Below are 12,218 nucleotides of genomic sequence, written 5' to 3' on the forward strand. Positions count from 1 at the left end.
TCCATTTTTCTGCAGAATGAAAATTATATGTTAAGTCATATGTCTCCTTTCTGTGGAGCACCTGAGACTCACTCCAATATGTAAGGAAATAATTCTGTAGACTTTGACAGTGGCAAAACAACTTAAATGTGCGTTGAGCACAGCATTAAGATAATTCCCACCAAAGGCAGGGCTAGAATGGGGAGAGATTTTCCACAATTTATTTCTATGCACTTCTTTACATTTCAAAATGTAGTTTAGCATCCTGATGAGTACAATAATAAAAATATGCTTTTGAAATTGAAACTAGGATTTTAAAATGTATTTATCCACACTTTACATCTTTCCCAAAATAGCTTGAGGTAGAATATCATAAATATTCCCAATTATCTTAATAGTTGGAAGCACATAACATTTACTAAGAACTGGGAATTTAAAGTGAGCTAAATATCTGAGTGAAATTGACTCAGAGAAAGGGCTCCAAGTATTCAAATATTGATTTTCACTGCAAGGCAATACTGTTCCTTGACTTACAAAATTAATTAAGCTCTGTGTTAATTAATCACTACGCCTCTATAATGAGAGGCTGCCAATCACCCTGTCAGATTGTTTACAGTTGAAATCCTAGCCGAAAATTCATCTGGTTAATCATCTAAGTTAAATTTAACCTGTGTCTCAGGACCTCACCCCTAATTCTAGATTGTATCTGTGATCCTAGCTTGCCAACCTCCTGTGTGCCTTTTTGCTTCTGTATGAAGGTAACCAGGTTCCAAATCTCACAGAACCTCAGACTAAAACTTCTCTGAACCTTCCAAGGCTATGACAATATAACTAATACACAGGAAATCTGTGCGTTTGTCTTTTCTGTCTCATAGAGCAGTAGTTTGATAAATAATTTCATCTGACTTTTAACCATAAATGACTAAATGCTCTGACAATTTTGCAACTTAAAGAGCCTGAAATATGAAATCAATATGTCACTAATCTGTGAAAAAAAATACAAACAGTAATTTTAATTACAACACCATGCATGTTTTACGTAAGACTTATGTAAGGAATGTAAGACTTTTGGCCTATCACCTTTTGCTGATCTTTATTCTCTTTCTCTTGTGTGTTGTGTGTTAGTCTTTCCGTCCTGTCCGACTCTCTGTGACCCCATGTACTGTATATTCCACCAGGCTCCTCTGTCCATGGGATTTCCCAGGCAGGAATAGGGAGTGGGCTGCCATTCTCTTCTCCAGGGGATCTTCCTGACCCACAGACAGAACCTGAGTCTCCCACATTGCAGGCAGTCTTTGCAGTCCGAGCCAACACGGAGCCAACTTCCTTGAGGGGGTTTCGTAGGTGGCTCAATGGTAAAGAATCCACTTGCCAATCAGGAGACACAGATTCCATCCCTGGGTCGGGAAGATCCCCTGGAGAAGGAAATGGCAACCCACTCTAGTATTCTTGCCTGGGAAATCCCAAGGACAGAGGAGCCTGGTGGGCTACAGTCCATGAGGTCACAAAAGAGTCAGACAGGACTGAGCAACTAAGCAACAACAGCAACAGTTTCCTTGAAAAGGAAAGCTTTAGGACACTTTCCCTGCTATCCCAGGTCAATGTCACTCTCTCTGGCACTTATGATTTTTAAAACCAGATTAAACAAGGTCTTGTTAAGCCTCCTGGGTAATGAAAAATCCTGTCCAAAGCAAAGATACAATGGACTCACGCCATGTTTCAGCCACTTAACATGACCCTGGATGGACCGCAAAGTCCCTTTAAGCCCCACTAGCTATTTTTGCGGAGAAGGCAATGGCAACCCACTCTAGTACTCTTGCCTGGAAAATCCCATGGATGGAGGAGCCTGGTATGCTGCAGTCCATGGGGTCGTGAAGTCGGGCACGACTGAGCAACTTCACTTTCACTTTTCACTTTCATGCTTTGGAGAAGGAAGTGGCAACCCACTCCAGTATTCTTGCCTGGTGGATCCCAGAGACGGGGGAGCCTGGTGGGCTACCTTCTATGGGGTCGCACAGAGTCGGACATGACTGAAGCGACTTAGCAGCAGCAGCAGCAGCTATTTTTGATACTGGAATTTTCTTTCATGCAGTTTCCCCTCAAGCAAAGGCACAGGAGTGAGGAGGGGAAGGACAGGGGTAGGAATTTGGAAAAAGGAAAAATCACAGGGTACAACTGGCCTGGGAACCAGCCCAAGTCTGTGGTCAGAGAAGAATGCAGTGGCAGGACCACTGATCTGTCCAAGGTCAGTCATGTCCTGCAGTTCAGGGTCAGGCAGTAAATTTCAAGTTACACTTTTCGTTAAGGCAGGCACGAGCCACATATGTGACCATTGAACATTTGGGATGTAGCTGGTCTTAATTTGGACACAAGTTAAGTGTAAATATACACCAGATTTCAAAGACTTAGTATGAAAAAAAGAATGTCAGTGATTTCACTAATTGTTGATAATGATTACAGATTAAGATGATGGATATACTAGGTTCAATACAATCTGTTATTAAAATTAATTACATCTGTGCCTTTAATTATTGCATGTAGCTACTAGCATTTTAAAAATTATATCTGTGGCTCACATGGTGTTTCTGTGGGTCGGCTCTGGTTGACAGCCATCTTCTCGGGGATAAGCTAAGCTTCTCATAGCCCTGGTGCAAGGGAGCCTGTCTGCACTGAAACTCACTGTGTCCAGTAGGGGACTGATTTTATTACCCACACACTTGATCTTTATATAATCCTGTATAAACATATTTTCATGTTCAGCATTGCTGATGAAGGTAACTGTGGTATCTACCCAGAGGTTTTTCCGCAATCACCGATTTGTATACATTTGGCATCACTGAGTTGATGGACATGAGTCTGAGTGAACTCTGGGAGTTGGTGATGGACAGGGAGGCCTGGCATGCTGCGATTTATGGGGTCGCAAAAAGTCAGACACGACTGAGCAACTGAACTGAACTGAACTGAAAGCATCCATTGAGACAAATCTCATGCTAGACCAATGGTTCCCTTTTTTTTTTTTTTAATGTGGTTTAAAAAAACAAACAAAAAGCCCATTATTTATTTGGCTGCTCCAGGTTTTAGTGGCAGTGTGCAGCATCCACGTCTCTGACCAGGGATTGAACCTGGGTCCCCAGCACTGGGCGTGCAGAGTCTTAGGCACTGCACCACCAGGGAAGTCCTAGACCAGTGGCTCTTAAATATGGTTTCCAGAGCAAGAGTTTTCCCCGGAAACTTGTGAGAAATACAATTTCTTCTTCCTCATCCCAAATCCAGTGAATCAGAAACTCTGAAGATTAAAGCTTAGGACTCTGTTGATAAATCTTTCCAAGGGGTTCTATTGCAGTCTAATATTTGAGCCGGCTCATTGGAAAATACCCTGATGCTGAGAAAGATTGAAGGCAAAAGGAGAAGGGAGTGGCAGAGGATGAGATGGTTGGATGGCATCATTGACTCAATGGCTATGAGTCTGAGCAAACTCCAGGGGAAAGTGAAAGACAGGGAAGCCTGGGGTGCTACAGCCCATGGGGTCATAACACAACAGAGTGACTGGACAACGATTTGAAAATCATTTGGCGCTCTGGAATAAACATTAGACTAGGGACAGAGGAGCCTGGTGGGCTGCCGTCTACGGGGTCGCACAGAGTCGGACACGACTGAAGCGACTTAGCAGCAGCAGCAGGGCTGCCAGACGAAACTTGCTGCTGCTGCTTCTGCTGCTAAGTCGCTTCAGTCGTGTCCGACTCTCTGTGACCCCAGAGACGGCAGCCCACCAGGTTCCCCTGTCCCTGGGATTCTCCAGTCAAGAACGCTGGAGTGCATTGCCATTTCCTTCTCCAATGCAGGAAAGTGAAAAGTGAAAGTGAAGTCGCTCAGTCGTGTCTGACTCCTAGCGACCCCATGGACTGCAGATAAAACTTAGATGCTCCATTACTTTTGAATTTCAAACCAACTGAAAAGAATTTTTTAGTGTAAGTATGTCCTATGCAATATTAGAGACAAACTTATACTAAAAAAAAGCTTTACTGTTGTTCTAAAATTCAAATGTAACTGGATATTTCTGTATTTTATTTGCTAAGCCTGGCAATTCTACTTTAAAATAGTGGGTATCAACTGAGACTATAAATTAATTTAACTCATCTAGTATGGTCCCCAGGCATTGGGATAGATTTTTGTCTTTTTAATCCCAAGTTATTCTAATGCTCAGCTGCATGCTCCTACATTAAAGTAATGCTTTCAAGCTTTAATATGCATTCAAGTCATCTGGAGGTCTTGGTAAAACAGATTCTGGTGCAGTATTTGGGGGTTGGGCCTGAGATTTGGCCTTCCTGACAGACTCCCAAGTGAAGTCACTGCTCCTGGTCTGGGGACCACATTCTGAGAAGCAGAGCAGAAGGAGTGCAGAGACCAGTGCTTTGACATCTGGTCAAGGCCACCCAAGAGGCTACCTGGAAGACAACCACGCATCAGGGAAGAGGTTCCAAGTACCCAGACTGCGAGAGTCTCAAAAGGGAGAAGCCACATCTATCCCAGGGGGAAAGGCTTTATGGAAGAAGTGGCATTGTTTAAATGCTGTAGTACATTAAAAGAAAAATAAAAAATGGCTGCAGTAATTTGCAAGAGATAAAAACTGGTCCTGCAGATGCTGCCATGAAAATAAAGGAAAACTTGTAAAACACATGCTCTCCACTTTCCAACCAGAGAGCAGGCAGAGGCTGGAGCAGCAGTAAGGGCGATGTTGCTGTTGTTCGGTCGTTAAATCACATGGATTCTTTTGCGACCCCATGGACTGTAGCCCACCAGGCTCTTCTGTTGGAATATAAAAAAGTAACAGAAAACAATTTTTAAAATGTGTCTAATGAACTATGGCTCTGATTAAGGAGATGGGAACAGTTATCTATTGCTATGTAAAAACTATGCTAGCATTTAGTAGTTTTAAATAGTCATCGTTTATCAAGTCTTAGAACTGGATTTCTGAGTTGCTCACTCAGGAGGCTTCAGCAGGAGGATTAATGGGGGTCAGAACTGCCTGCCTTTTCACCCTCAAGAAGGCTAGACCGGATTTCATCACCTGGTGGCAGCAGTGTTCTAAGAGGACAAATCCCAGTGCACGGGGCTTTCTTTATAAGCCTCAGCTTCTGTGCGTTTACTAACATCCCATTGGCCAAAGTAAGCCACACAGCCAAATCCAGGGTTAATGTACGAGGAACTCCCCAAAAGGCATGGACACCAGGGCTGTGTTCCACTGTCAACCTTTATTGTTACAGTTTACCCCAGATGGCTAATGTCAGGCAATTTATTGATTAGAGAGCAGAGAATAAACAGGAAAAATTGTAGGAAATAAAACTTGAGAAATAGATCATTATTTGAAAGTCATGCAATATGAATGAATGAATGCAATATGCCAGATCAGAGGGAATCGGTGATTGTTTGGACATTAAAGCCCCATAGGCACAGGCCAGGATAGTCTTTTTTTTTTTTTTTTTTTTTTAACTCTGGTGGGTCTTTGTTGTTACACACCGGCTTTCCCTAGTTGTGCTAAGCGGGGGCTACTCTTGGACGCAGTGGGCTGGCTTCTCATTGCGGTGGCTTCTCCTGGAGCACAGGCTCAGGGTTCAGTGGTTGCAGCTCCTGGGCTCCAGAGCACAGGCTCAGTAGTGGTGGCACACGGGCTTAGTTGCTCCCAGGCATGTGGTATCATCCCGGACCAGGGATCAAACGAACAGCCCCTGCATTTCAAGGCAGATTCCTAACCGCTGGACCACCAGGGAAGCCCCAGGATAGTCTTTTAATCCGAAGAATCAGTCGGTGCTCTCAGGCAGCCTGCAACAGAGTTAACTGAATTAACACTTCCAATAGGAAGTGTTTCCAAGACACTGTTAAAATGAATCAGGACCCTAGACTCTCTCCATCCAAGATTCAAATTTCCAAGACAGAGAACCCTAAGGTTCTCTATGAGTCGTTGCTCCCTGTCCGGCTAAAGTTGGGAACAGCATGCTGGTCAACAATCCCAACAAGAATGGAACCAGTGGGGGCTGATAATTTTGCAAGGAATTTCCAAAAGTAGGCAAACAACTGAAAAGGCATTAAGAGGCACAGGAAAAGATGCTCAACATCACTCGTTGTTAGAGGAAACACAAATCAAAACTACGACGAAGTATCACCTCACAGGGGTCAGACGGGCCATCAAAGACAACAACAACAAAATCTGCAAACAGGGACCGCTGGAGAGGGTGTGGAGAAAAGGGAAACTCTCTACCCTGTTGACAGGAGTGTGAAAATCCCATGGACAGAGGAGCCTGGCGGGCTACAGTCCCTGGGATTGAAAGAGTCAGATCCAACTCAGCAACTAAACCACAGCCGCTAAGGAGAAGAGTTTGGAAGTTCCTTAAAAAAACTACAAATAGAGCTACCAGGTGACCCAACCCCAATTCCAGGATTGCTCAACAACTCAAAGACCAAATAGCTCAAAGAAAGCCAACCCCATACTCCTTATCTCATAGCCTTCTTGTCACGTGGGCCAACGCTCCGGTCCTGCAACCCTATTTCCCTTCATGGCTTTCCCCCTCAATGCAACCCTTCAGCCCCCACATTTGGCACTGTTTTCTCCTGGCTCTTCCTCAACCACAGTTTGTGTGTGTTTGTTTGCTTGTTTCTGTAAACTCTTCTGATTTGGTTTACACGGTCCATTCAACTTGCCTCTGGACCCCCTCCATGCACCCTTATTCCAGTCCTCCTCTCCTGCCCCTATCTGCCCCCCCAACATCAAACCTACTCCTGCCCAGCCACACAGACCTTCCAAGAAGGACCTGGGCAACTGAACAGAACTGTATTTGAGGGAGATGAGTCTGACCACCACATGTAGGGCAGGCTGGAGGCAGCAGGCTAGCTGGGAGCCTTCTACTAAATGTGAGAATCTGAACATGGAATGAACAGGGAATTGAAAGTGAATAAAAATGAAATGAAAGACACGGGCCCTTGGATTTGTATTGGGCTGTCAGGGGAACCATTCGATATCACTGAAGTCTTGATTTGAGGGTTTAAGGAGGAAGAAGCTTTCAAAAGTGGGAGTGGTGGGTATTGGACTATCATTAAAGAATTTTCGGTGAAAAAAATTACAGTGGGATGCAAAAAGTGGGTTACAGTAGAATCATAAAAAATGATCTGTAAGTACTTTAAACATCTTACTTTAACTCGGAGAAGGCAATGGCACCCCACTCCAGTACTCTTGCCTGGAGAATCCCATGGACCGAGGAGCCTGGTAGGCTGCAGTCCATGGGGTCGCTAAGAGTCAGACACGACTGAGTGACTTCACTTTCCCTTTTCACTTTCATGCATGGAGAAGGAAATGGCAACCCACTCCAGTGTTCTTGCCTGGAGAATCCCAGGGACGGGGGAGCCTGGTGGGCTGCCGTCTCTGGGGTCGCACAGAGTCGGACACGACTGAAGCCACTCAGCAGCAAAACGTAAGTATACCTTTATTCATCAGTATTTTGAGTCAGAGTCCAAGCCTTTGAGTAAGGGACTGAATTCTGCTGAATCATCACGGGGCATCTTGATTCTAAATTTTGTTATTCTTTAGTCACTAAGTCGTGTCCCACTCTTTACAACCCTAAGGACTACAGCACGCCACGCTCCTCTCTCCTCTGCTATTACCCAGTGATTACTCAAACTCATGTCCATCGAGTCAAGGATGCCATTCAACCATCTCACCCTCTGTCATCCCCTTCTCCTCCTGCCTTCAATCTTTTCCAGCATCAGGGTCTTTTCCAATGAGTCAGCTCTTCCCATCATGTACTCTAAGTATTAGAGCTTCAGCTTCAGCATCAGTGTTTCCAATGAATATTCAGGGCTGATCTCCTTTAGGATGGACTAGTTGGATCTCCTTGCAGTCCAAGGGACTCTCAAGAGTCTTCTCCAACACCACAGTTCAAAAGCATCAATTCTTCTGCGCTCAGCTTTCTTTACAGTCCAACTCTCACATCCATACATGACCACAGGAAAACCCATAGTTTTGACTATACAGACCTTTGTTGGCAAAGTAATGTCTCTGCTTTTTAATATGCTGTCCAGGTTGGTCATAGCTTTTCTTCCAAGGAGGAAGCGTCTTTTAATTTCACGGCAGCAGTCACCACCCACAGTGATTTTGGAGCCCCAAAAAATAAAGTCTGTCACCGTTTCTACATTTTCCCCATCTTTTGCCATGAAGTAATGGAATCAGATGCCATGATTTTAGTCTTTTTTAACTGTTGAGTTTCAAGCCAGCTTTTTCACTCTCCTCTTTGACACTCATCAACAGGCTCTTAAGTTCCTTTTCACTTTCTGCCATTAGAGTGGTATTATCTGCATATCTGAGGTCATTATTTCTCCTGGCAATCTTGTCCAAGCTTGTGATTCATCCAGCCCAGCATTTCCCGTGATGTACTGCGCAGATAAGTTAAGCAGGCAGGGTGACAATACACAGGCTTGTCGTACTCCTTCCTAATTTTGAACCAGTTTGTTGTTCAATGTCTAGTTCTAGCTGTTGCTTGTTGATCCCATACAGGTTTCTCAGGAGACAGGTAAGGTGGTCTGGTACTCATATCTCTCTAAAAATTTTCCACAGTTGGTTGTGATCCGCACAGTCAAAGGTTTTAGTGTAGTCAGTGAAGCAAAGTAGATGTTTTCCTGGAACTCCCTTGCTTTCTCCATGATCCAACAAATGTTGGCAATTTGATCTCTGGTTCCTCTGCCTTTTCAAAGCCCAGCTTGTACAACTGGAAGCTTCCGGTTCACATACTGCTGAAGCCTGGCTTGAGTGATTTTGAGCATAACCCTGCTAGTATGTGAAATGAGTACAGTTGTATGACAGTTTGAACATTCTTTGGAGTTGCCTTTCTTTGGGATTGGAATGAACATTGACTTTTTCCAGCCCTGTGGCCCTGCTGAATTTTCAGAATTTGATGACATGTTGAAAGCAGCACTTTCACATCATCCTCTCTTAAGATTTTTAGCAGCTCAGCTGGAATTCCATCACCTCCACTGGCTTTGTTTGCAGTGATGCTTCCCAAGGCCCGCTTGACTTCACACCCCGGGATGTCCAGCTCTAGGTCAGTGACCACAGCGTCGTGGTTATCCAGGTGATTAAGACTGCTTCCATGTCATTCTTCTGCGTGTTCTTACCACTCCTTCCTGACTCTAAATACATACACTCAAAAGGTCATGTCCTAGAATGTCCAAATTCAGTTCCTCTAAAAAAGGCAGAGACTTAAACAGGCTTACGAAGCAATCTAAGGATAGGACCCTTCTAGATTTTTACTATTTCTCCTGACCCATTAGTTTTCTTACCTGTACTTATCTTAAGAGCTCTTTTTTTTATGCTATTTTATCAGTTTACATACTATTTAAATACATTTTAAAAATAAAATGCAGTGTAGAACTGGCATAAACAGGTTTGGGGAAAATGTAATTGTTACTTAATAAGCATATAATTCACTGGTATAAGGGGAAGTGTTTGGGGGTTCTAGAGACATGCCTCACCAGCTGCCAGTATCCAGAGTCGGGGGTAATACTCATAGATTTTATCAATGGGATGGACACTAGAAATTAAATCCAATGAGTCAGCAGTCTGGGTATCAGATAGAATTTTGATTTTTTTGTTTTGTAGATTCTGTGCTAGCTTGAAGGATATCAACAAATTAGTAATGTGACGTCCTTACTGATTATTTGAAAGATCATAATTATATTAAACAGCACGGGGTTTTGTGAGGGGCTGTTTGTTTTACGTGTGTGAGTCATTGATTTAGTGGACTTGCCGATGTCGTTTAGTCACCGAGTGGTGTCCGAGTCTTTGCGACCCCGTGGACTGCAGCTGCCAGGCCTCCCTGATCCTCACCATCTACCGGAATTTGCCTAAGTTCATGTCCGTTGAATCGGTGATGCCATCCATTAGCAGACTTATGTTCTTTTTTTTTTTTTTTAAGTGGGATATAGTTGCTTAACAATATTGCGTTAGTCTCTGTCGCACAGCAAAGTGGAGCAGCTCTGCGCACACATACACCGCCTCACTCTTGGACCTTGCTCCCGCTCTCCGCCTTTCCACCCTCTAGTCATCACTCAGGGCGAGCTGAGTTCCCTGGGCTTCCACCAGGATCTAGTTTACACGCCGTAGCGTGCACACGTCCATCCTGATCTTCCAGCTCACCCTTCCTCCCCTCCCCCCGCCTGTTTGCTCTCTACATCTGCATCTCTGGTCCTGCCTTGAAAATGGTTCATCTGCACCTCTTTTCTAGGTTCCACATGCACGCGTTAATACATGATTCTCGTTTTTCTCTTTCTGACTTCCTTCACTCTGTATAACAGTCTCTCTAGGTCCGTCCGCATCTCTACAGGTCTATACTCTGAGCAAACGTTCCTCCTTAATTTCAGATCTCCACTAGTCTGCCTTCCCACCATTGCTACGTGTATTACAAATGTTTACTTATGGCCTGTTTCCCTGTTAAAATCAGTGAGTAATTGTGAGGCAGAGGCTATGGCTGTTTGGACTCACCTAAGTCAGGAAGTCAGTAAATATTTGTTGAAGGAACAATGATATTCTTTGTTCCTGCTAAGGCTAAGCTTCCTTCTCTCAGCAATTACAATGATCAATAGTTCTGAACCGCTCATTACTGACAGTGCATTCTTTACAAAGCAAATGGGTGAAAACCCGCTATGCAACACTGAGATGCATTACCATCTTAAGACCTGTATCACAGAGTCAATATTTGTTTAATCAACAGTGATATATTGGGTTGACCAAAAAATTCGTTCAGGTTTTTCCATAAGATGCTTTTGAAAAACCCGAATGAACTTTTTGGCGAACCGTTTACAAGGCTAAGTTTCCAATGCTCAGCAACTATGGCTTTAGATAATTCTAAGCCATTCAGGTACTGACTGGGTGTTCTGTACAAAACAAATAAGATCAAACCCTACCACACAGCATTTGCAAATATGTATATATATATTACCACAGGATGACTTTCAATTTAATTGGAAGTTTATGCTAGCTAATCCTTCCTCAATAATACACATTGTAATCAATAACCCTCCCTTTCCACTATGGCCCCTGTACTGTCAGTAATAAAGACGAAAGTAATTTTGAAAGTCTGCTTGAACATCTGAGTTTGCGAACGACAGTTTTAAACAGGCCAAGAGGTTCATTTTCAAGCAATAGTTGGATCATGAATGACTTTTAATGAAAAAGTAAAGACTTGGAGAAGGAAATGACAACCCACTCCAGTGCTCTTGCCTGGAGAATCCCAGGGACAGAGGAGCCTGGTGGGCTTGCCGTCTATGGGGTCAGCACAGAGTTGGACACGACTGAAGCGACTTAGCAGCAGCAGCAGCAGCAAAACCTTGGCATGTGTGCTGATCAAGAACGTATTGCTCTTTTCTTCCAGGCTCTGAGATTTCAGAAGCACTGCCTACAGACAGCACTTGTTCTGGAACTTCATCCGTTAATATCAACTGCTCCTCATCCACTTAATGCTTTACAGTAAATGTAAGTAAGCAATCGGATGTGTCACAGCACTTGCAAAGCATTCTCAACAATGTCCTCAAATGTACATTATGTAAAGGACCAGTTTCATCATGCAAACATTTTCCAATCCTCCTTATAATTTCCATCCTTACGATGGTTTTGTTATATAATTATGCTTTCCTTATTAACCTGAGCCCTTCCTCTGGATATAAATTTTTAATGCCAATTGGAATCACTAGAAATGTTTTCCATCTCATCCACAAACATTTTTGTTTAATCTTTGTTCTCATATTGATAGCTGCTTCCCAAAGCTTCTTGTCAGATTCATCTATTTCTTCTCCCTTGTGTCTTTTCCGTGCCTCTCCACATAAACACACTATAAGTGAAAGTTGCTGAGTCGTGTCAGACTCTTTGCGACCCCATGGACTATGCAGTCCACGGAATTCTCCAGGCCAGAATACTGGAGTGGGTATCCTATCCCTTTTCCAAGGGATCTTCCCGACCCAGGAATCGACCTGGAGTCTCTGACATTGCAGGCGGATTCTTTACCAGCTGAGTTACCAGGGAAGCCCAAAGGGATTGCCAAAGAACATAAAGCAGAAGTTAGCTTCAGAAAATTACTTTGATATTTCTGGGGGGCAAGTGCCACCCTTGTTTTACCACCACACAATCAAACCCGGGTGCTGTTTCTGACTTTTTTTGGTCTGTATCAATATTTTCATCAAAGATCATAAAATCCATGAGA

This window comes from Capricornis sumatraensis, chromosome 21, assembly GCF_032405125.1.
Source record: "Capricornis sumatraensis isolate serow.1 chromosome 21, serow.2, whole genome shotgun sequence".
NCBI classification, from domain to species: domain Eukaryota; kingdom Metazoa; phylum Chordata; class Mammalia; order Artiodactyla; family Bovidae; genus Capricornis; species Capricornis sumatraensis.